The following is a 23,813-nucleotide window of genomic DNA, read 5'->3' as shown; positions in this document are numbered from 1 at the left end:
GGGAGCACAGGACAATCAGCCTCATTTCACATGCTGCCAAAGTGATGTTAAGAATAATTAATAAAAGACTTGGAAAAGTAATAGAGGAGAATCTCGGCGAGGAGCAGTTTGGCTTTAGATGGAATACGGGCACCAGAGATGCAATAGGGCTCCTACGAATCTTGGGAGAAAGGTTTATTGAAAAAGGAAGTGACCTATATATGTGCTTCATCGATTTAGAAAAGGCATTTGACAATGTGGTTTGGGACAAGCTGGCGACTATTATGAGGGAAAAGAGAGTGGACTGGAAAACCAGAAGACTTATAAACTCATTGTACCTTAATCAAAAAGTTTCAGTTAAAGTGAGAGGAGAAAGTACAAACTGGATCAGTCTAGGGAAAGGAGTAAGACAAGGATGCTGTTTATCACCTACTCTTTTCAACCTGTACTTGGAAAATATGATTGACCAATGCTCATTAGATGACAAAGGAGTAGAAATTGGAGGAAGAAGAGTAGGGTGCTTGAGATTTGCTGATGACATGGTCCTTCTAGCCACAGGGGAAAAAGAATTACAGGATTTGGTGGACACCATTGCAACTAACGGAAAAAAAATATGGAATGAAAATTAACACAAATAAAACAAAAGTATTGGCAATAGGAGGAAATAAGGAAATAAAAATTGTGCTGAATGGAGAAACACTAGAACAGGTGCAAAATTTTAAGTATCTTGGAAGCAGGATAGACACCGACTGGAAGTGCACCACAGAAATTAAAACAAGGATAGCAATGACAAAAGAGGCGTTTTATAAGAAAAGGAGAATCTTCTGCAGCGGTATGGACAGGGAACTCAGAAAGAGACTCATAAAATGTCTTGTATGGAGTGTTCTTCTATATGGCGCTGAAACATGGACTATGAGGAAAAAAGACAGAGAAAGGCTGGAGGCTTTTGAGATCTGGACATGGAGGAAAATGGAAGGAATAAGTTGGATGGACAGAGTAAAAAATGAAGAGGTACTGAGAAGAGTGGGAGAGAAAAGGCAGTTACTAGATGTAATAAAGAGAAGAAAAAGAAATTGGATTGGGCATATATTAAGAAAGAATGACGGACTGATAAAAACAGTTTTAGAAGGTCATGTAGAAGGGAAAAGGAAGCGAGGAAGGAAGAGATTCCAGATACTGGATGACATGATGGACGGTACAACATACAGCAGCCTTAAGAAGGAAGCAATGCATCGCAGAAAATGGAGAGGCAAAGGACCTGCTAATATAGCAGATAACTGATGATGATGATGAATCCTTGCCTTAAGACCTGTTCAAAAGCTTATCATAGTCTGCCAATCACGTCAGCATGACGTTATTAAAAACGCAACACAAAACTGACTTTGACTCTCCTGCTACGTGACTTAAATCGTACACTTCCTGGAGTTGACAGCAAACGAAAGAAAGTGCAAGAAAAACACACAATGATCATTCAGTCAACCCTCTTTAGTCTGTCTGAGTGAGTACAATGGACACCAACGAATAGAAGGTAGGAATGACACTCATCTGTGAAGAGTCCAGGTTATCAGAACAGCTATTGCAATAACGTTTTATTCTGTACAATACGAGTTTATGTAGTAAGTTTAAATGATATGGTGTTTGCAATAAAAGCAGTCCTTGAATTAGAAAGTGAATCATTATTATTTGTCTGTTGTTATACTGGGTGAGTCACTAACTATTAACACCTAGAATAACTCCGAAAGACTGATAGTAGCTGAAACGTTTGTAGGACAAATGTTGCATGGGACAACGGGGGCCATAATATGACGATTTTTTGTTGCTAGGTGGGGTCGCGTCAGGGATATGAAGGTCACCTTTGTTTTTTTAAACGGTTTAGTACTTATTTTCTGATAGCAGCTATCAAGACAAATCCAATTACGTGTAACAGTAAGGTCTTTGAAGGTTAACGAAGGTCAAAAGGGTGGCATGAACATCCATTTACAGAAGGTGTTCGAAGTGATGACCATTGGCATCAGTGCAGTACTGCAATTTTCTTATCGTGGACTGAGTGGTACTCCTTATCACTTCAGCACTTGTGTCTCAGAGTCTTTTGGGACGGCATACATGAATAAAACGTCCTCGGTTTTCCAGCCGCATCAATTCGATTAAAATCCCCGAGTTTTCGATAACCATCTCCGCCATCGTCGTCAGGTGTTTACTGACTGCCTGGACTGCTACGGTTTCTTGCTTATATAGGCATGATGACATCATCAGCAGCCAATAAGATCGACCCAATGTGGCGCGCGCGGGTAAGTCGACCCGGACAGCTAGCGGAGTTATTGCCCGTGGCAGCACCGATGACGTAAGGTGGCGCCAGGGGCAGGCCCCACGTCCGAAACTGCCGCTCCCGCGTCGCGCACCTGTCTTTGCTTTCTTTCGATGTCCAACGCCCGTCCCCATGCCCTGCTGAGTATGTAGCCCTGGTCTCTGTTGAAATTGTTGTTGTTCAAACGAATCTCGGCCGCTTCCTTTACAACGGAGTCCCAATATGCAGACGCATGTGCCAACACTTTCGTATTTTCGAACTGTATTTTATGTCCGTTTTTCCGTTATGGCCGACTTGTCAAACTCCCTTTGTTTTATATGGCGCTTGTGCTCAGTACAACGCTCCTCAACCGTGCGAATTGTCTGTCCAATGTTCATGCTGCCACATTCACAGGGTACACCATACACACCAGACACTCGAAGAGCTATGTCGTCTTTAACAGGGCGCAACATATCTCGTATCTTGGGGTCGGGCCGGAACACCGGTCTTAGCCCATGTTTCTACAGCAGACGTTCTAACTTACTGCTAGTTGCTCCACAGTATGGCAGGAATACAGTCCGTTCGGCCTCTTCTGCTGATTCACCAGGTGTCCTTCGTCGTCGGCCCTTAAAGCGTTAGCAATGTCTCTTTTGCTGCATCCATTTTCCCCGAAAAATGAAAGTTACTAACGAGGAAACGGAAATTGGTATTCTTCCCACTGTGGTTCGAGATCATTGTGTTAGTTCGCATCAAATTGCAAGGGAATCTGGCATGAGCCGGAGTAGTGTTGTTCGTGTTCCGCATCGCCATAAATATCCTCCTTAGCTTATCAGAATCCATCAAGAATTAACTGTTACGGATTGTATGCGTCGCATCGAATTCTGCCGATGGACTCAACTTCAGATTCAGAGGGATGACACATTTATTAATTTGGTTTTATTTACTGAGGAGGCTATATTCACGAACCAGGGAAACGTTAAGAATAACATGCATTATTGGGCAACTGAAAATCCATGTTAGCTGCGGGAAGCTGCACATCAAAAACCGTGTTCGGTGATGTATGATGTGGGATTCTGGAGTACAGAATTATAGGCCCCTATTTCAGCGAAGGAAATCTTAATGGTAGGAAGTACACCACATTAGTGCAAGAAACATTAGGTCTGTTATTGGAAGAAATACCTTTAGCAACAAGGAGCAGAACGTGCTACAACACGATGGGTGTCCTGCACATTTTTCGCTGATGGCTAGAAATGAGTTGCAGAGACAATTCCCAAATCGTTGGATTGGACACGGAGGAAATGTGTCGTGGCCGGCTCGTTCGCCAGACTTGACGCCTGTTGATTTTTTCTTGTGGGGATTCGTAAAAGACATTGTTTATAAAGACGTTATAACTACACCTGAAGATATGCGAGAGAGAACTGTCAGAGCATGTGCTTCGATAAGTGCCGATGTGATAAGGAGTACTACTCAATCCACGATAAGACGATTGCAGCATTGCATTGATACCAATGGTCATCACTTCGAGCACCTTCTGTAAATGGACGTTCATGCCACCTTTGTTACCTTCGTTGATCATCAAAGACCTTACCGTTACACATCACTGGATTCGTTTCGATAGCCGCTATTAGAAAATAAGTACCAATCCATAGTATACCATTTAAAAGAACAAAGTTGACCTTCATATTTCTGAAGCGACCCCACCTAGCAACAAAAAACGAGCGTCATATTATGGCCCCAGTTGTCCCATGCAACTTTTGCCCCACAAACTTTTCAGCTCTTATCATAGTTTCGGAGTTATTCTAGATGGCAATAGTTAGTGACCCACCCTGTAGAAATCAGTACGTTGTCCTCTACGGTGAGCGTTGACCAAAGACAATGGCATCGTCATTATTGCCCCAGGGAAGCGCGATTGGACCACTGCTAGTTTCTGTATACATAAATGTTCTGGCGGACAGGGTGGGCCGCAATCTACGATTCTGTGGTGTGCGGGAAGCTTTCGTTGTTGAGTGACTGCAGGAGGATACAAGATGACTTGGACAAAATTTCTAATTGGTGCAATGAGTGGCAGCTAGCTCTAAATGTAGAATAATGTAATTTAAAGCAGGTGAACAGGAAAAACTAAGCCGTCATGTTCGAATACAGAATTAATAGTATGTTGCTTGACACTGCCATGTCGTTTAAATATGTGGGCTTAACGTTGCAAAGTCATATGAAATCCAACGGACATCGGAGGACTATGGTAGGGAAGGCGCAGGGTCGACTTCGATTTATTGGAAGAATTTTGGGAAAGTATGATTCATTTGTAAAGGAGACCGCATCTAGGACGCTAGTGTGACCTATTCATGAGTCGAGTGTTTGGGATCCGCACAAGACCGGGTTAAAGGAAGGCACTGCAGCAATACAGACGCGAGCTGCTAGATTTGTTATTGGTAGGTTCGAGCAACATGCAAGTATTAAGGAGACACTTTGGAAATTGAAATGGGAGTCCCTGGAGAAAAGGAGACTTTCTTTTCGGGGAACAGCATTGAGAAAATTTAGAGAACCAGCATTTGAAGATGTCTGCGGGACTACTCTACGAAGCCAACGGACATTTCGCTTAAGGACCAGTAAAATAACAGAAAGTAGGCTCATACAGAGGCATATATACAGTAGTTTTTCCTTCGCTCTATTTGCGAGTGGAACAGGAAAGGAAATAGATAGTAGTGGTACTGGGTACCCTCCACAAAGCACCGTACGTGGCTTGCGGAGTGTGTATGTTGTTGTAGGTGTAGATGTAGATGCTGAAGGTAGGCGTAATGCTACTCAGGCAGAAGAACTCTACAGGGAGCGATATCTTAGCAAGAATCTACCATCGCAACGGGTAACAGGAAGTTTCAAAGCAAGGTAACACAGTTACCTTAGAACTCGCACGGACGAAACGGCCGAAGTTCCCGTTCTCGCTTCTGTTGCGATGAATCCACACGGCAGCACACGTCAGCTTTAGTAAGAGACTGGCATTCCTAAAATCAGTGTTGATAAGATTCTAACACTCATCAGCTCCATCCTTATCACCTGCACTTGGGCGAAGAATTTGGTGGGTATGATTACCAGGATCTAATATAATTATTCAGTGAGTGGGCATATCAGTATAACATCGCCCAGCAGAACTTCTGCTTCAAGGCTCTTTTTAACGATGAATATTTCTTCTCAAAGGACAGAAAAACACAAATAACATGAGTTATTTGTCCAGCTAAAACTCAAAATGGCTTAGAGAGGTAGAATGTCAACGTCAGTGCAGAGTTAATGTCTGATGTGGGATGCTTGGTGCCACAATTATTGGTCCTTGTTTCGTGAATGGTATCCTAAATGTTAGAGCATATTCTAATTTTCTCACACGAATTCTCACTGGATGAAGTATAGCATAAGTGCTAATGTGGTACCAATACGACGCATGTCCAGCACGTAACCCCGTGTATAGTCGTATGTAACCCCGTATGTAGTCGAATTAATTCGGGTGATGCTGAGGGAATTAGATTAGGAAATGAGACACTTAAAGTAGTGAAGGAGTTTTGCTATTTGGGGAGCAAAATAACTGATGATGGCCGAAGTAGAGAGGATATAAAATGTAGACTGGTAATGGCAAGGAAAGCGTTTCTGAAGAAGAGAAATTTGTTAACATCGGGTATAGATTTAAGTGTGCGGAAGTCGTTTCTGAAAGTATTTGTATGGAGTGTAGCCATGTATGGAAGTGAAACATGGACGATAAATAGTTTAGAAAAGAAGAGAATAGAAGCTTTAGAAATGTGGTGCTACAGAAGAATGCTGAAAATTAGATGGGTAGATCACATAACTAATGAGGAGGTACTGAATAGAATTGGGGAGAAGAGGAGTTTGTGGCACAGCTTGACAAGAAGTAGGGACCGTTTGGTAGGACATGTTCTGAGGCATCAAGGGATCACAAATTTAGCATTGGAGGGCAGCGTGGAGGGTAAAAATCGTAGAGGGAGACCAAGAGATGAATACAATAAGCAGATTCAGAATGATGTAGGTTGCAGTAAGTTCTGGGAGATGAAGAAGCTTGCACAGGATAGAGTAGCATGGAGAGCTGCATCATACCAGTCTCAGGACTGAAGACAACAACAACAACAACAACCTTATATTTTCAACACGTATTGAAAAGATGAAGTTGATTACCGAATAGAAAATATAAGATTTTGTTGTGACAAGCCATAAGTGTGAGTTTTTTGATTGCTCTGTGAGAAGGTTCATCAAACTAGAACAAATGAAAGATTAGTTCACTTTAGTACATAGATGCATAAGAGATATGCTTAACTCTGACACAGTAGTTTTTCCCAAGACTGCTTTATAACTTACAACTTGCAGTGACTATGAAAGCGTCATCTGATGTACAGATTAACAAACCGTTCTCTTGCATTAAAAATGCAACTTCTATGCCAGTACATTTCATCAGAAACTTTTACAATTCGTTGATCCTAACACTATGCTGTTGATTCCTTCACATGAGATGACGAACTCGTTAGACCTCTTACATGCTCGACACTACATTGACCTCAGCGCGAGAGCGCTGCTATGCTGAAAGAGAGCCGTGGTCTTCTGGAGTGCCTGCCACTGGTTGTTGCAGACTGAAGTGATTCCTCGCTAATGTATGTGTTATTATTTCGCGTTGTCAACTTTTGTGTGACACCACGATTTCTGAACTATGCCAAAGACACTGTTAAAAAAAGACGTCATGCTGTTCATATATTTTTTTCTTAACAATGCATAACCATAAAACGTCACCGACGCATCCAAGTCCAGTGGCATCATCTTCTGCTGGCTGGCTGTAGTCTGCTAGGTTTTTCCCGACCGCCGCTGATAAGAGAAGTATACGTCGCTGCTCCTCTGCTGTCACTCAATGAATTGCAACAGACTATACAGACACAATTACGTAGTTTGAATTACTGCTTTGACCCTAATATATTAAACACATTGCTTAAAATAACAAAACCTCATCTGACATCACGTAGTAGAGCGCTGAAATTTGACCCACCACACCATATCGGACTTTTATGTGTTTTAATCATGGTTCACTTCATATTATTAGTTTATAGTAAGCAGATCAGAGAAAGCACTTGATTCACACTCAGTACTCTTAAACTGACAACATGTCAAGCGAGGAAATGAAAACATTCTAAGCGCAAAAACAGACATTTCCCTGGAGAATAAAAAAACGGTGTATCTCTGTTTGTACATTACTGACATGTATCCAGAAGATGGAGAAGGTGTTTTGCAGACCACATAACTGTGCTGCTCACTGCATCACAGCGTAAGATAATGAGGTAAATTACAATTTGTAATAGATCATTAACACACCCAAAAGTGATTAAGGGCCCTAATGTGGAACATTATGGGGCACCATATATACGAGGACGTAATGAAAAGTAACGCCTCCGAATTTTTATGTGAAAATTCTTAAAGCCTTTTAAATAAAACAAACGCTATTAACACTGTGCGTTTTTATTTTTCATGTCTTTCTATTTATTTCTCAACATAGTAACCCTAGTGACGAACACATTTCTCTCAACGAGCAACCAGTTTGATGATACTGTCACTGTATAATGTTTGACTTCGTCGATAGACCCACAACTTCACCTCGGTTTGTACTGCGTCGTCACTATGAAAGTGAATTTCTTGAAGCTGTTCTTTAAGTTTTGGAAGCAGTTGAAACTTGGGTGGGGGCATGCCGTAGCGCTCGTGTGTGATCTGGCTTTGTCATGCTGAAGGAGATGGTACCCCACGCGTGGACGAACGCGAGAAATTCGTGTTTTCAGTGTTCAGAGAGCCTCGCAGTAATTTGCAGATTTTATGGTGGTGCCTTCAGGCATGAATTTCAAATATATCACACACGAACATCCAAGACCACCGTGAGCATGACTTTGCCTGCTGGTTTCAACCGTCAAAAAATTCTGACGGCTGAACAGCGTTTTGATTCGACATTCTGCAGCAAAGCAGGAAAGTCAACCGAGTAATATGCATGACGTCCAATGCCTCAACCGATATCGAGAACAGAATGAAAAATTAGGAGGCATTATTTTTCAGCACGTCGTACTACCTGCCAAACTGAGACTCTCATCCCGTCACGTTCTGTTTCCACACACTGTTGTTAACAGCTGAGCTATCTAGACACGGCTTCCAATTTACCTCAGCGCTGTCATCTAGTAGCACCTCTCTCTTATCTTAGAACACTGTTTCCGAAATGTCTGAAGAAATAGAAATATCCATGTACACATATACCCCGCAAAACAGTTTTTTGATGTGTAACAAAGAGTACATCTGGTACAGCTAACTTTTCCCCCTTTCCCTGTTCCATACACGAATGGTATGGGAGTTAACACGACTATCCAGAACCGTATGAGCTCTAATATACACTACTGGCCATTCAAATTGCTACACCACGAAGATGATGTGCTACAGACGCGAAATTTAACCGACAGGAAGAAGATGCTCTGATATGCAAATGATTAGCTTTTCAGAGCATTCGCACAAGGTTGGCACCGGTGGCGACACCTGCAATGTGATGACATGAGGAAAGTTTCGAACCGATTTCTCATACACAAACAGCAGTTGACCGGCGTTGCCTGGGGAAACGTTGTTGTGATGCCTCGTGTAAGGAGGAGAAATGCGTACCATCACGTTTCCGACTTTGGTAAAGGTCGGATTATAGCCTATCGCGAGTGCGGTTTTTCGTATCGCGACATTGCTGCTCGCGTTGGTCGAGATCCAATGACTGTTAGCAGAATATGGAATCGGTGGGTTCAGGAGAGTAATACGGAACGCCGTGCTGGATCCCAACGGCCTCGTATCACTAGCAGTCGAGATAACAGGCATCTTATCCGCATGGCTATAACGGATCGTGCAGCCACGTCTCGATCCCCGAGTAAATAGATGGGGGCGTTTGCAAGACAACAACCATCTGCACGAACAGTTCGACGACGTTTGCAGCAGCATGGACTATCAACTCGGAGACCATGGCTGCAGCTACCCTTGACGCTGCATCACAGACAGGAGCGCCTGTGATGGTGTACTCAACGACGAACCTGGGTGCACGAATGGCAAAACGTCATTTTTTCGGACGAATCCAGGTTCTGTTTACAGCATCATGATAGTCGCATCCGTGTTTGGCGACATCGCGGTGAACGCACATTGGAAGCATGTATTCGTCATCGCCATACTGGCGTATCACCCGGTGTGATGGTATGGTGTGCCATTGGTTACACGTCTCGGTCACATCTTGTTCGCATTGATGGCACTTTGAACAGTGGACGTTACATTTCAGATGTGTTACGACCCGTGGCTCTATCCTTCATTCGATCCCTGCGAAACCCTACATTTCAGCAGGATAATCCACGAGCGCATGTTGCAGGTCCTGTACGAGCCTTTCTCGATACAGAAAATGTTCGACAACTGCCCTGGCCAGCACATTCTCCAGATCTCTCACCAACTGAAAACGTCTGGTCAATAGTCGTCGAGCAACTGGCTCGTCACAATACGCCAGTCACTACGCTTGATGAACTGTGGTATCGAGTTGAAGCTGCATGGGCAGCTGTGCCTGTACACGCCACACAAGCTCTGTTTGAATCAATGTCCAGGTGTATCAAGACCGTTATTACGGCCAGAGGTGGTTGTTCTGGGTACTGATTTCTCAGGATCTATGCACGCAAACTGCGTGAAAATGTTATCACATATCAGTTCTAGTATAATATATTTGTGCAATGAATACCCGTTTATCATCTGCATTTCTTCTTGGTGTAGCAATTTTAATGTGCAGTAGTGTATGTTATTTTCACATCGTTGTCACTTCGTGTGGCGTATGTGGGAGGAAATAGTATGTGTTTCGGTTCTTCCTGGGACATATACCTTGAAATTTCATTAGAAAAGCTCTCCTTGATTCACATTGCCTGTCTTGTAGCTTATGCAATTGGAATGTGTTGAGAATCTTAGTAACACTCCAGCGCCAACTTAAAGATTCCGTGGCGAAAAGCGCCACTCTTCGTTGCATTTTCCCTGTGTCTTGTATTGGTGCAGGTTCTCAGGAGAACCCCTGTGAAGTTTGGAAGGTAGGAGACGAGGTACTCGCAGAAGTAAGCTGTGAGTACGAGTTGTGAGTTGTGCTTGGGTAACAAATTCGGTGGAGCACTTGCTCGCGTAAGGCAAAGTTCTCGAGTTCGAGTCTCGGTCTGGCACACAATTTTAGTCTGTCACAAAGATCCACCTCAGCGCCCACTCCGCTACAGAGTGAAAATTTCATTCCGTCTGGACTTCTCAACAACAGACCCAATTAACGTACAAGATGGCATCAACAGTAATAAAGCTGTGGTAGCATAAATTACTACTGATGATACAAGAAATGTTAACAAAGGCACTAAGATACTTTTGCTTAGCAAAAGTAGCAGGCTACCTAAGTGGTCAACGTTAAATAGTCGCCTCTAAAGACGAAAACGGAAAGCACATATACACTCCTGGAAATGGAAAAAAGAACACATTGACACCGGTGTGTCAGACCCACCATACTTGCTCCGGACACTGCGAGAGGGCTGTACAAGCAATGATCACACGCACGGCACAGCGGACACACCAGGAACCGCGGTGTTGGCCGTCGAATGGCGCTAGCTGCGCAGCATTTGTTCACCGCCGCCGTCAGTGTCAGCCAGTTTGCCGTGGCATACGGAGCTCCATCGCAGTCTTTAACACTGGTAGCATGCCGCGACAGCGTGGACGTGAACCGTATGTGCAGTTGACGGACTTTGAGCGAGGGCGTATAGTGGGCATGCGGGAGGCCTGGTGGACGTACCGCCGAATTGCTCAACACGTGGGGCGTGAGGTCTCCACAGTACATCGATGTTGTCGCCAGTGGTCGGTGGAAGGTGCACGTGCCCGTCGGCCTGGGACCGGACCGCAGCGACGCACGGATGCACGCCAAGACCGTAGGATCCTACGCAGTGCCGTAGGGGACCGCACCGCCACTTCCCAGCAAATTAGGGACACTGTTGCTTCTGGGGTATCGGCGAGGACCATTCGCAACCGTCTCCATGAAGCTGGGCTACGGTCCCGCACACCGTTAGGCTGTCTTCCGCTCACGCCCCAACATCGTGCAGCCCGCCTCCAGTGGTGTCGCGACAGGCGTGAATGGAGGAACGAATGGAGACGTGTCGTCTTCAGCGATGAGAGTCGCTTCTGCCTTGGTGCCAATGATGGTCGTATGCGTGTTTGGCGCCGTGCAGGTGAGCGCCACAATCAGGACTGCATACGACCGAGGCACACAGGGCCAACACCCGGCATCATGGTGTGGGGAGCGATCTCCTACACTGGCCGTACACCACTGGTGATCGTCGAGGGGACACTGAATAGTGCACGGTACATCCAAACCGTCATCGAACCCATCGTTCTACCATTCCTAGACCGGCAAGGGAACTTGCTGTTCCAACAGGACAATGCACGTCCGCATGTATCCCGTGCCACCCAACGTGCTCTAGAAGGTGTAAGTCAACTACCATGGCCAGAAAGGTCTCCGGATCTGTCCCCCATCGAGCATGTTTGGGACTGGATGAAGCGTCGTCTCACGCGGTCTGCACGTACAGCACGAACGCTGGTCCAACTGAGGTGCCAGGTGGAAATGGCATGGCAAGCAGTTCCACAGGACTACATCCAGCATCTCTACGATCGTCTCCATTGGAGAATAGCAGCCTGCATTGCTGCGAAAGGTGGATATACACTGTACAAGTGCCGACATTGTGCATGCTCTGTTGCCTGTGTCTATGTGCCTGTGGTTCTGTCAGTGTGATCATGTGATGTATCTGACCCCAGGAATGTGTCAATAAAGTTTCCCCTACCTGGGACAATGAATTCACGGTGTTCTTATTTCAATTTCCAGGAGTGTATATAAAAGAAAAAGCGTTTTTCGGTAGCCTTAGACCAATACGTCCCGAGCAACGTTTTGAGAGATGGAAAAGGTCTACAGTATTTCAGTAGCCGTATTAGGAATTTGCTGCAACAGTAAACAGAACTTCAACTCTGGTTTAAGTGAAGTCAAAGCCTAATTAGCGAAGAGTAGATTAACGAAGCCGAAATGAGTGTAAAGAGAGTAATGCAGGTGTCATTCAATACATTTGAAGGTAAAATTCCCCATAACAATCCGATTAAAATTTCTAAGAAGCTTTGGTTTTATGCAAGGCAAGTCAATAGATATCATCTGCTCTATTCAACCGCTAAGTGACCGCACTGACAACGAAACGGAAGATGCCAGAGAAAAAGCCGAAATATCGAATTCGCTCTTCCGAAATTTTTTCGGCGCGGAACATTATAACGCGGTAACGCCTTTCAGTTAACTCACGAATGCTGTATTGGCGGATATAGCGATCGCAGACTATTCATCAATGGAAAGGCGATTGGATCGGTGAGATGCCTGTGAGGCACTATTGAGATTGTGCGAAAGAACTTGCTCCACTTGTACCAGTAGCTATTGTCGGTCGCAGGAGTGAAAAAGGGTACTTAGTGATTGCAAAAGCAGAATCGTTCCCAGTTTCCAATACTCTGGCATTACTGTATGCGGAGAGCTGGCAGGCGCTACACGAGTGAAATCCTCACTAAATTTTATTTTATTTTATTTTATTTATTTATTTATTTATTTTTGCCTTTTTGCTCACGAAGTTTCTCTAGCAGCAAGTCTACAGTTATTTCCTAAGTAGATTGTGAAATATCGTGTAATGACTCTTCGTTTTTATGTGCACCATTAAATTGTATTTTTGGATTCATCATCCAGCAAAGCATCGCATGTTCGCAGTCTTCTGAAACTTTTCTAATATCGGATTTGTATAGTCTATTACTTATTAAGCAATACCTTCGCTTCAAGTTATATTTATCATGCTGGATAGTTTCGTTATCACGAAGATCACGCCCGAAGAATTGAAAGAGCGAACCACATTAGACTTATTACGTCGGCTTGCGGAAATTGTTGTTCGCAGATCTTCATTATAAATGCCTGTGAATCCACAGGTGTGAATTTCGAAACATTTCTAGTACATAAGATAAAAGTATAAACTTCTGCGCTGGCGCTAAAGTAAAATTTTCGTTTGTAATCTTACACTGTTATCCAGTCATCTAATGTAATGGCAACATAAGCACCAGCTGTAATTTTCTTATGTCTGAAAAAGAAGCCCCAAACAATTTTATTGTTCGCAGGATTCAAGTAAGATATTCCAGATTTGTCTACGACTGTAAGAGGGAGATGATATTTTTCTTGTGTACTCATGTGAATACACAGTAGAGATCTCGAAACATTCTGCCAGATTAAAATTGTGAGTGGACCGTGACTGGGACCTTAAACCTTGGCCACTCGCGGAGAAATGAATGAGCTACCCGGGAAAGGCTGACGACCCTCTCTCACAAATCTACATACATCAGTACCTCTCTCCTATTTTCCAAACTTCAATCAATGTCGTTTTCGAAACGATCCCCCAGACTGCGGCTAAGCTATTTCTCTACAATGATCTCTCGTTCAGGAGTGTTAAACCATCAAGATGTGCAGAACTTCAGCGAAGTTTGTAAAGTGGAAGGGAGGTATTGGTGGAAAAAAAGCTGTGAAGGCGATCTTCACCTGTATCTCCATAATTACTTTGCAAATCACACTTAAGTGTCTGGCAGAGGGTTCATCGAACCATCTGCAAGCTATTTCTCCACTTTCGAACAGTCCGTGGTGGAAAAAAGCACGTAAATCTTTCTATGCGAACTCTGATTTCTCTTATTTTATTATGATGATCATCTCTCTCTATGTAGATGGTCGCTGACAAAGTATTTTCACACTCTAAGGAGCAACGAATAACGCCTTTGTTTTAATGACTGCCACCCCAATTCGCCTATAGTTCGCGATAATACAAAACGAGCTAACTTCTTTCAATTTTTTGGATATCCTCCGTCAACGCTATCGAAGTCGATCACACACCAAACAGCAGTATTCCAGAAGAGAGCGGACAAGCGTAGTGTAAGCAGTCCCTTTAGTACAACTATTGCATTTTCTACGAGTAAATTGCAGTCTTTGATGGCTTTGCCCACAACATTATCTATGTGATTGTTCCAATTTAGTCATTCGTAACTGTAACCTGTAAGTATTTATTTCAATTTACAGCCTTTAGATTTGTGTGATTTATCGTGTAACCGAAATTTAGCGGCTTCCTCTTAGAACACATGTAGATGACTTTACAGTTTTCCTTATTTAGAGTCAATTGCCATTTTTCGCACCAGCCAGATATCTTGTCTAAATCATCTTTCAATCCGTTTTTGAACATCTGATGACTTCTAGAGGCGGTAAATGACAGCATCATCTGTAAACACTGTAAGAGGTCTACTAATACTGTGTCCTAAATTGGTTATATTGATGAAGAATAGCATATATCCTGTAAACATCCTTGGTGATTGCCAGATATTACTTCTATTTTACTCGATGACTTTCCGTCAGTCACTACAAACCTTTTGGACAGAAAATCGCGAATCCAGCCACACAACTGAGATAGGTAAATGATTATGTGCGGTGATAGTTAGTTCCAAAATCCTTCTGCAAATCGACGTTAGCGATATGGGTTTGTAATTCAATGGTTTTCTTTCTTGGGTGTTCGTATGAATTATGCAACTTTCCGGTCTTTAGGCATGGAGCTTCCTACGACCCAAAGACTTAGTATGATTGCAAACTATGGAACTACTGTATCAGCATACTCTAAAAAGAACCTGACTGTTAGATAGTCTGAGCCGGGTTGTCGGTCGTGGGTCGCATCTGGATAGGTCGGCGCCCGAGCAACTGGTCGCGATAGGCAAAGATTCCAGGTTCGAGTCCCACTCCGACACATAGTTTTAATCTGCCAGGGAGTTTCAAACCGGCGCACCCTCAGCTGTAGAGTGAAAACCCATTCAGAAGAAATGTCATACCTTAATTAACACAGAACACAAGTATGTTTTAGGAACCAAGCATTTAATTTCGCATTGAAGTGATGTAGAGATAATTTTATTTTCCATGTTGTGACGTGGTTCGCTCCAGAAGACTATAGCGCGTCTAGCGATTATCCTGAAATACGATGAGCGTCGACGTACGTTTTAAGCACTTCACTCCTCTTCCGGAGTGATGGTTGGACTTTTGATGTCGGAATTATACATCGGATATGAAGCCGTAGTGAAAACATTGCCACCGGCTTTAAATTAAACGTTGGCTGGCAATACTGATAATGAACCACAGTAGGAGTATATGGACCTCCTCGCAAAAACCGCTAACCAAAAAGGGTACTTGCTTATCCCTGACTTCAGTGGATCCGACCACATACTTGAACTTAAAGCAAGGTCACAGAATGCGTAGAATCATAGTGAGAACAAACACAACGGGAGGCAGATAGGCAATACTGTAACGTGGCAACTACTCCCATCAGAAAATCGTGGTTTACAGACTGGACGTGGAATAGACGGCATCTAATGCCCTATATAATGTTGTGTTGCTTTCACCTAAAGTCCCCCATTTTCCTCCAATTGACAGGTGTCAGATTTTCCCTAAAATGTCGTGCAACTCAATGCGAGTAAGAATTTTTCATCAGCTGTTATCTTCGTGCCAGTGGTATCTGACTAGCGAGTCACTTTTTTGCAAAAGAATGCACAAATCTAAACATTTGTTTCCTGCGAACATCTCAATTACCCTCTCACGAGAATACCTAATAAATCAAAAAAACCATTACGGACATTTTAAAATATTGTTACTTGAAAGCTACTTTCTGGTCTCTGTGTTTTTACACGATTTTATTTTTAATCATCAGATATGTTGTCTGCACCGGTCTGTACACCAGATACTAATAACAAAATTTAAAAGTCTCGCCCTGCCGCTTTGCTGACACACCTTCACTGCATAATATGAATAAACTCATATCGAATTCTACAAAACAACTGTCTTCATTTATAAGTATGTACAGTATTTTAGTAAAAATTCATTTTTGGAACTACACGGTGTTTTCACTTGGCACTCATTTGAGTACCTCTGGAAAGCAAATGCCTAATAGATAGTAATTCTACTTTAGTTTCTTAAAATCCAGCCCTATTCAGTAAAAAGATATTTGCTTGTGCTGTTCACAATATCAAAGACCCAAATGTCGCAAGTACACTTACGCATAGAGTCAATAAAATATTTAAAATAAGCATTTTAAGCCTTTCCATATTTCTAGGTGTTGTATTTGACGAAACGCATCCATAATTTTTTATTATCTGAGTTGCGTTTTTTCACATTTCCGATTTCGTGTCACCCTATCCCATCATCAGACGGGTTACGCGGCAATTCCAAGCTGTGAAGATGGCGCTACGTGTCCCCTGAGTAGTGGATAGCAGTACACTGGTAAAGAAAGGGTGTGTGTCTGCTCTTAACAACGAAAACTAGGCGGTGTCTGACACCTCTTGCCGGCTCCCTGTGCCTGGTAAGCACCAACAACACAACGGGCAACAGGGCCGTGCTGCGGGTCTACACGTGGAGGGGCGTGCGGGGTACATGCGAATGGTCTCTGGCCCATACGGTGTATTCGGGCTGCTACAGTGCTTGTACACTGAGAATGATGGTAGTCTTCATTCGCGCAGTACTGAGTTACACCTTTTTCTAATATCTTGGTTCTTTCAGGATTCTGCCTGTTTTATACACTGGTCAATATTTTTCGTAGCCCTACAGTGCTGTTACATTTTTAGTAACTATTATTTTCATGGCAAGCGGATGCGTGAGATCGTCTCCGCATTGTGCGTGTATATGAAGTGACGTGTTGTGGCAAATTGAATAAAGGCGAAATTGGGAGGACATTAAAAGAAAGGGTTAGAGAACTGGTCAGTAGCGGAACATCGGGAAGAATGTGGCCAGGGTAAAGATTTTAAAACATGTAAGGTCGTAGTAGAAAACACTAGGTCGTAGCAGAAAACAAAATTCTGTTAACAGTTAAAAATCTCGAAGAACTGATGTAAATCAGAGATGACGGCTGTATTAATTAACTTTCGGGCCACGACGAACGAAGAACATAAACATATATCAGGAAACCACCTAGGTAGCGTGACAATTAAATTAACATTCCCTTCTCTTTCACTGTCAGCTATCAGTAACTACCCAATAATGACGGCTCACCAACGGTAGTCTTGAGCAAACTTTGCCATTAACTACTTCTACGAAAAAGGAGGGGGACGGGGGAGGGAGAAGAGGACGTTCTTGTGTAAATGGACTCGACATTGGTTTTCTCTCCCTAGTATACAATAAAAATTCCGAAACCTAGATAGACTATTAACAGCCCGTATTTGGGGTCTACATCCTGCTACTTTATCCCCAGCTATAAGTCCCTCATTCCTTCTATCCCAATTTATGACACTATTGTCTGTACCTCTGCCTCCTCTAACTCTGTAGATCCTTTCAAACCCTAAAACAATATGCACCCCATCTCGCCTTCCGCATCCACGTACCTTCCCCAAATTGCATACTAGGCTAACTCATGCATTTTCCCGCCTTTTCTTCTTTGAGCTTCTTCTTACCCACTACAGTAATGGGAAATGAAGTCCCAGCACCTAATATCCTGGCCCCAAATCACCAGTCCGGGTACACCTGTGTGCCTCTAAATTAATATCCCACCTTCGATACACCACTGTGCCTTAAACATCCTGTCCCACCACATCTTCAATGAACTGTCAGTACCTAACTTTGAAATCAGCCACTTTCTTCCAAAACTAGCCAACAACGCTCACGTCACTTTTATTAACATCCTACGATACTATATGGCTCCACTGTTATTTTAAGGAAGTAAATATTTTCTTAAAAATACGAAATATTTGAGTGTGGAGCGGTCATATGCACAGTTATCCTAGCACCCGTCATTGAGAACTGAAATAACAATGAAGAAAAAACAACTGATTTTCGCCGGCCGGAGTGGCCGTGCGGTTCTAGGCGCTACAGTCTGGAACCGAGCGACCGCTAAAGTTGCAGGTTCGAATCCTGCTTCGGGCATGGATGTGTGTGATGTCCTTAGGTTAGCTAGGTTTAATTAGTTCTAAGTTCTAGGCGACTGACGACCTCAGAAGTTAAGTCGCATAGTGCTCAGAGCCATTTGAGCCAACTGATTTTCGACAGTGTTGAGGCACCTGGGGACGAATTTTCGTCTTCTTCTTCTTCTTTTTCTTCCTGTATAGAGAAGATGTCTGGTTTCTTTTAACTTCCTTCCTCACATTTAAGCAGTCATACTTGTTTACTTGCTTCAGGCTCAGCTGCGGGAATGTACAACATTCAATGTCGACGCAGCCATTCGTGGCTATGAAAGTGACGTGTTACATTATAATCAATCAAACGAGATCTGAAGATCTATAACAACGCAAACCGGCCATGGTCACTTACATCATCTCACAGCTGTGACAGAAATAAGTAACCAGTTATAACTCATTATCTCTGTCTCCTAAAAGTAATAGAATATTATACGATCTGTCCCATTTTCCGCCCACACTCAATGTCTTATTTTCGATCCTCAAAAAAAGAGAATAACATTATGTTGTCGCACTCATCTATAAATACATTTCCTGTTACCGGCCACACAGAAAAAAGAGAAAGCACGTACCCTTTTGCACCTCAATGTACAAGCTCCTTCGTCAAGCGATCAAGTTCAGTCCCTGCAGTGGCAGTGCCACAAATTTACTTTGTCGTGCAGTATGTGCTCGTCTCGCATTTGTCTGTACTTGCAAGAACAGCAACAGTGTCAAACATATTCGTCTCATACAGAAGAATGTGCAGGAAAGTGTATGAAAAGAGAATAATACGGGAGGGCGAGCGAGGGTTTCATAATCGTGTTTTCCTTCCAGGAAACCAGCTAAAACCGAGTTGGAGCGCTGTCAAAGCGCAGATATAGGACAGAGAGCCGCGCGCTGCGGCGGCGTCGCAGCGGGGTTCGGCAGGCCGCCGGGCGCAGGCAACCCGCGCAGCGCGCACCACTGCGGGCTTCGGGGAATCTCAGCGCTTAGCGCTCAGCCGGCGCCGGTATTTCTGTTCTGCTCTGGGCTGGTATGCCGGCCGTGTCGCCGCAGCGGCGCGCTCACATTGTTCGCGGTCTCCGCTATCCTGAAGTTCGCGAGCACCTCCAGTACACTGGGCCGCAACGAAACGGACTGTTGCACAAGCTACGGATGGCGGATAGGTTCGTTATGTAAGCACGAAATGGTCTCGGAGATGACTATGCATTTCCAGTGGGAGACAATGCGAGGGAGAGAGAGTAATGTGTGTTATCGGCAGGGGATCTCAAGTTGATTTCACACATCTGCATCTTAGGAAGACTTCCCCACAAATGACTACTAATCGAATGGTGTGCCTATTGGATAACGCCTCAGTCGTGCGACTGAATATGTGATTTCCTGTCATAAAGGTCCCAGTTCGTAGTAACTGACGAAAGGTCATCTAGTAAAGCCGAAATTATATCTGAGGTTCTCGAAGGAATGTACACCCTTTTAGAGATTTCCAGTTCACTCAATATCAGTTGTGCAGCAGCCCATATGGAGTACGTGGTTCAAATGGCTCTAAGCACTATGGTATTTAACATCTGAGGTCATCAGTCCCCTAGACTTAGAACTACTTAAACCTAACTAACCTAAGGACATCACACATATCCATGTCCAAGGCAGGGTTCGAACCTGTGACCATAGCAGCAGCGCCTAGAACCACTCAGCGTGGAGTACATGACATTATCACATTTACACATCAATAGCACAAGCGGCTCTGAGATACCAGGTTTTGACTTATGCTGAAACACCTGTATTAGTACGTGGTGCAGCCTCCACGGGCGGTAAAGCAGGCACTCACTCTGGCATCTAGATAGTGAATACTGTACTGGGATATGATATGCCACGCCTGCCTCATCTTTTCTCGTTGTTGTGGAAGAGTTGTTGCACAAGTAACTTCTCGTCCCTCCATATCCCACACGTGATCGATTGGAGACAAGTCTGGAGATCGTACAGGAAAGTTGCTGCACGTCTCGCAGAATATGTTGACTTTCACGGGCAGTATGAGGGCGAGCATTACCCTACTGGAACAGCACATCACCTCCGGAAATACCAAAGATGAACGAAGGTTATAACTTATCCCATCCGAGACCAAATGGCCCTGGGTGGGGTCAGTATGTCTTGGACGAAAGCACTCCATGAGACAGTGCTGACCAGGTCTACGTCGTAGGCACTAAAGACCATAACTTGCGTGCACGATCTCCTTTCATCGCTAAAGACCACTGCACGCCATCCCATCTTCCAAGAGAACCTCTGGCGGCGCCAGTCGAGCCGTTCACGTCGATGCTGTGGCGTGGGTGGAAGACGTCTGGGCTCACAGGCCCTTTTATCTGTGCTGTGTAGCTGTACGATCTCCCACTGCTGCCCTTACAATACGACGATCCTGGCGGTCTTCTGTGATGCTTGGACGTCCAGAACCTCATCTAAGGGGATGAGAATGTTCACCTGACCACTGATACCAGCATCGTTGCACAACTGACGCAGCTAATCCAACTTCTGTGGCAAAGAACCATCCCGCCACTCGAAAGGCTATAGTTTGACCCCTTTCAGACTCGGCCAGTTGGCTGTAGGAAGTGCGATTGCGTCTCCGTGGCGTGGTTGCCTACTTGCTTCACACGTTTGTACCACACTTAGCCTTCTGGCTGCGACATTCCCTATTAGAGGGTACACGTAGATGGCACCCTTGTAGCTATACCACTATGTTATCTATTTGAGGACGACGTTGAAACCATTATCAGTACATCTACCATTCACCTATTCACCAAGCGGCACATAAAGTCATCGGATCAAAATCGACGTCGTCTTTCCAGGTGTACTATTTTTTTTTTTTCAGAAGTATGTATAAAGATTCACGAAACAATCCAAGCAGGCATGTTAAATTTTTGCAGATGACGATGTCATTTGCCTTGTAGCAAAATTATTTAGACAAGATGTCTGCATGGTGACCCCCAACAACAGAAAGTATGAGGACGTCCATATGAGTCCCAAACATTTTCGGTAAATATCTGTTACATGATAAACCACACAAATTTAACACTTGGTTCAACTAAATATCTAGGGATTACAGACTATCTTAAACTGGAATCATCACACAGACAATGCTGTGGTGAAGGCGAATCAAGGTATTGCATTTCATTAGCAGAACACTTAGAAGATGTAACAGGTCTACTTAAGGGGCTGCCTACACTACGCTTGTGCGTCCTCTTATGGAGTATTCCTACGCGGTTGAATTGAAGGTGTACATCTAAAAATTCAAACGACAGCCTGTTTCTCGTTGTCACGAAACAGAGAAAAGAGTTTCACGGACAAGATAACCCTTTCCTGCCCGACAGGACGTAGAAGTCCCGTAACTTTCCAGTCATGGAGGAGTTGAAATCGTACACTGGCATCCTAGCAGAAAGTCTGTGTGCCTCTGTTGTGACACAGTAAATCCTTTTACTGGGGCGAGGGCGAATCAAGGACTGCATTTCATTAGCAGAACACTGCCAGCTTCCGTCTGTGACTGATTATCGCATGTTGATGTTTAACGTAGGTGGCATTAATGTGAGGACCGTGTGAAACGGGAGTGTGGAAGTTTTTCGTCGAATAGTAGGGCAATAATAAGGGATTATTCGGTTTATTCGCGGATGGTTTGCGTAATTACACACGAAATCAGTGAACAAAGCACTATCGTCATTCTTAACCACTGCCGTCCATTTGATAGCTATAATGATTACGGATACCGTGAACGTTTACAACGTGATAGTTTGATAAGGAAAAGTTTAATTTTGAAAAGCTTAATTTGAAAAGCAATGCATCAACGGCGAACTTCAGTATGAAACTGGAGCAGAATTTAACTGTTTTTATGAGCATGGTTTGTTCTAGTCATTATTATGTGCTGCTTACGTACTCAGTAAACGAAGTAAATGATACGAATAATTCTCCTTTCAAAGAAACCTTTGCACTTGGATTGAAAAAAAGACGAGTTTATAATTGGAAAATGAAAGAGATACGATATCGCACGGTCAGGTTCTGGACGAAGTTTGTTTCTTCTCTAAAAATTCGCTTACCTACGTCGAGTCGCCGCAAATAAAACTGTTTCAATCAATAATCAGCGAATGTAGGACGAGCGAGTTTACTTGCTGCAACGTCTGTACAAAGACGACTGAATACGTTTTTGAATCATCGAATGCACTGATTGCACTTCTGCCTACACCTGGTAGCATGCACTAGCTGATCTAAAGTATCAGAATGTGTAAGAGACCAGTAGATGTCGCAAAAGGCGGGCCCCTCAGTATCAAAGGAGGGGAGAAGTACTGTGTTGTCAGTAGGGAAGCAGTAACAGCAGAGTGGGTCGATCAGGAGGGTTCAATGTCTTCGAACGAGAGTTAGCCATTGAATGTCATCTGATTAACAGATCCATCAGGAGCATTTCAAACATTCTAAAGCTGCTCAACTCGGCTAATGGTGATGCGAACACAACGAAACCAAGACAAGGCCGGCCTCATGCTCTGACAGGCAGAATTCTTCGTGACTGGCTGTAAACAATCGAATGAAATCAGCAGAAGGGATCCCTCGTGAGTTACGAAGCGCCATCAGCAGTGCAGCTAGCTCATTGACTTTCCTTGAGGAGTTAACATGAATGGGGTACAATCGTCAAGCACCTTCTCACAAGCCACTCATTTATGTAATGAGTACTAAGCGATTCTATGGTGTGAAGAGCGACGCCACTAGACGATGGATTTCTGGAAGAAAGTCATTTCGAGTTATGAATTATTCTATATCGTACGGCAGCCCGATGAAGGGGTAGGCTTCGGCGAATGTATCGAAGACGTTACCTACCACCATACGTAGCGCAAACAGTGAAGTGCGAAGGAGTTGGGGCTACAGCATGAGGGTGTTTATCCTGGTGAGAATGTGGTTCTCTTTTTGCACTTACGAAAACGCTAAATGCGGAAAGAAACGAATGCATTTGTGTAATATGTACAGTAGAGGAAGAGCTCGAAGACGGTAATCGTTTGTATCAACATGGCAGTGCACCCTGCCATACAGCAGCATCTGCGACGCAACTGACTGTGGACTATAACATTCCTCAAATGGAGCGACCTGCGCTGAATCCCAACCTGAACCCAATGGAACACCTCTGGGACGAGTCAGGCCCTGGTGTCCAACACTGCAAGTATGCTAAACAGAGTTCAAGCAGTCATAAAGGCGAATGGTGGACACACTCCATATTGATGTGCACTGATAGGTTTCAGGATACTTATGATCAGGTAATATATTTCTATATATTGCAATAAGTGCTCTACCAGTTGGATTTGGCACAATCGCTACAGCCTGTAATAATCCACAACAGCATGGCTGTGTGACTACTTGTGTCTAAACGCTAGCTTCTGTTCTAATTTGCTCCTTACATGACAGACTACAGTGCTAAATTGCAGAACGATTTTCTCGGGCCGGCCACTGAGGCCGAGCGGTTCTAGGCGCTTCAGTCCGGAACCGCGCTGCTGCTACG

General features: G+C 43.9%; 1 protein-coding gene across 1 annotated transcript in view; it reads left to right on the top strand.

Annotated features, from left to right (window-relative positions):
• LOC126474407 (rho GTPase-activating protein 6) overlaps positions 1-23,813 on the top strand; it is a 1,172,202-nt gene that overhangs the window by 474,095 nt on the left and 674,294 nt on the right. The window lies entirely within an intron of this gene.

Source organism: Schistocerca serialis, chromosome 4 (assembly GCF_023864345.2).
Source record: "Schistocerca serialis cubense isolate TAMUIC-IGC-003099 chromosome 4, iqSchSeri2.2, whole genome shotgun sequence".
Classification (NCBI taxonomy): domain Eukaryota; kingdom Metazoa; phylum Arthropoda; class Insecta; order Orthoptera; family Acrididae; genus Schistocerca; species Schistocerca serialis.
Note: the sequence above shows the minus strand (reverse complement) of the source record. Positions and strands in the feature narration are given on the sequence as shown.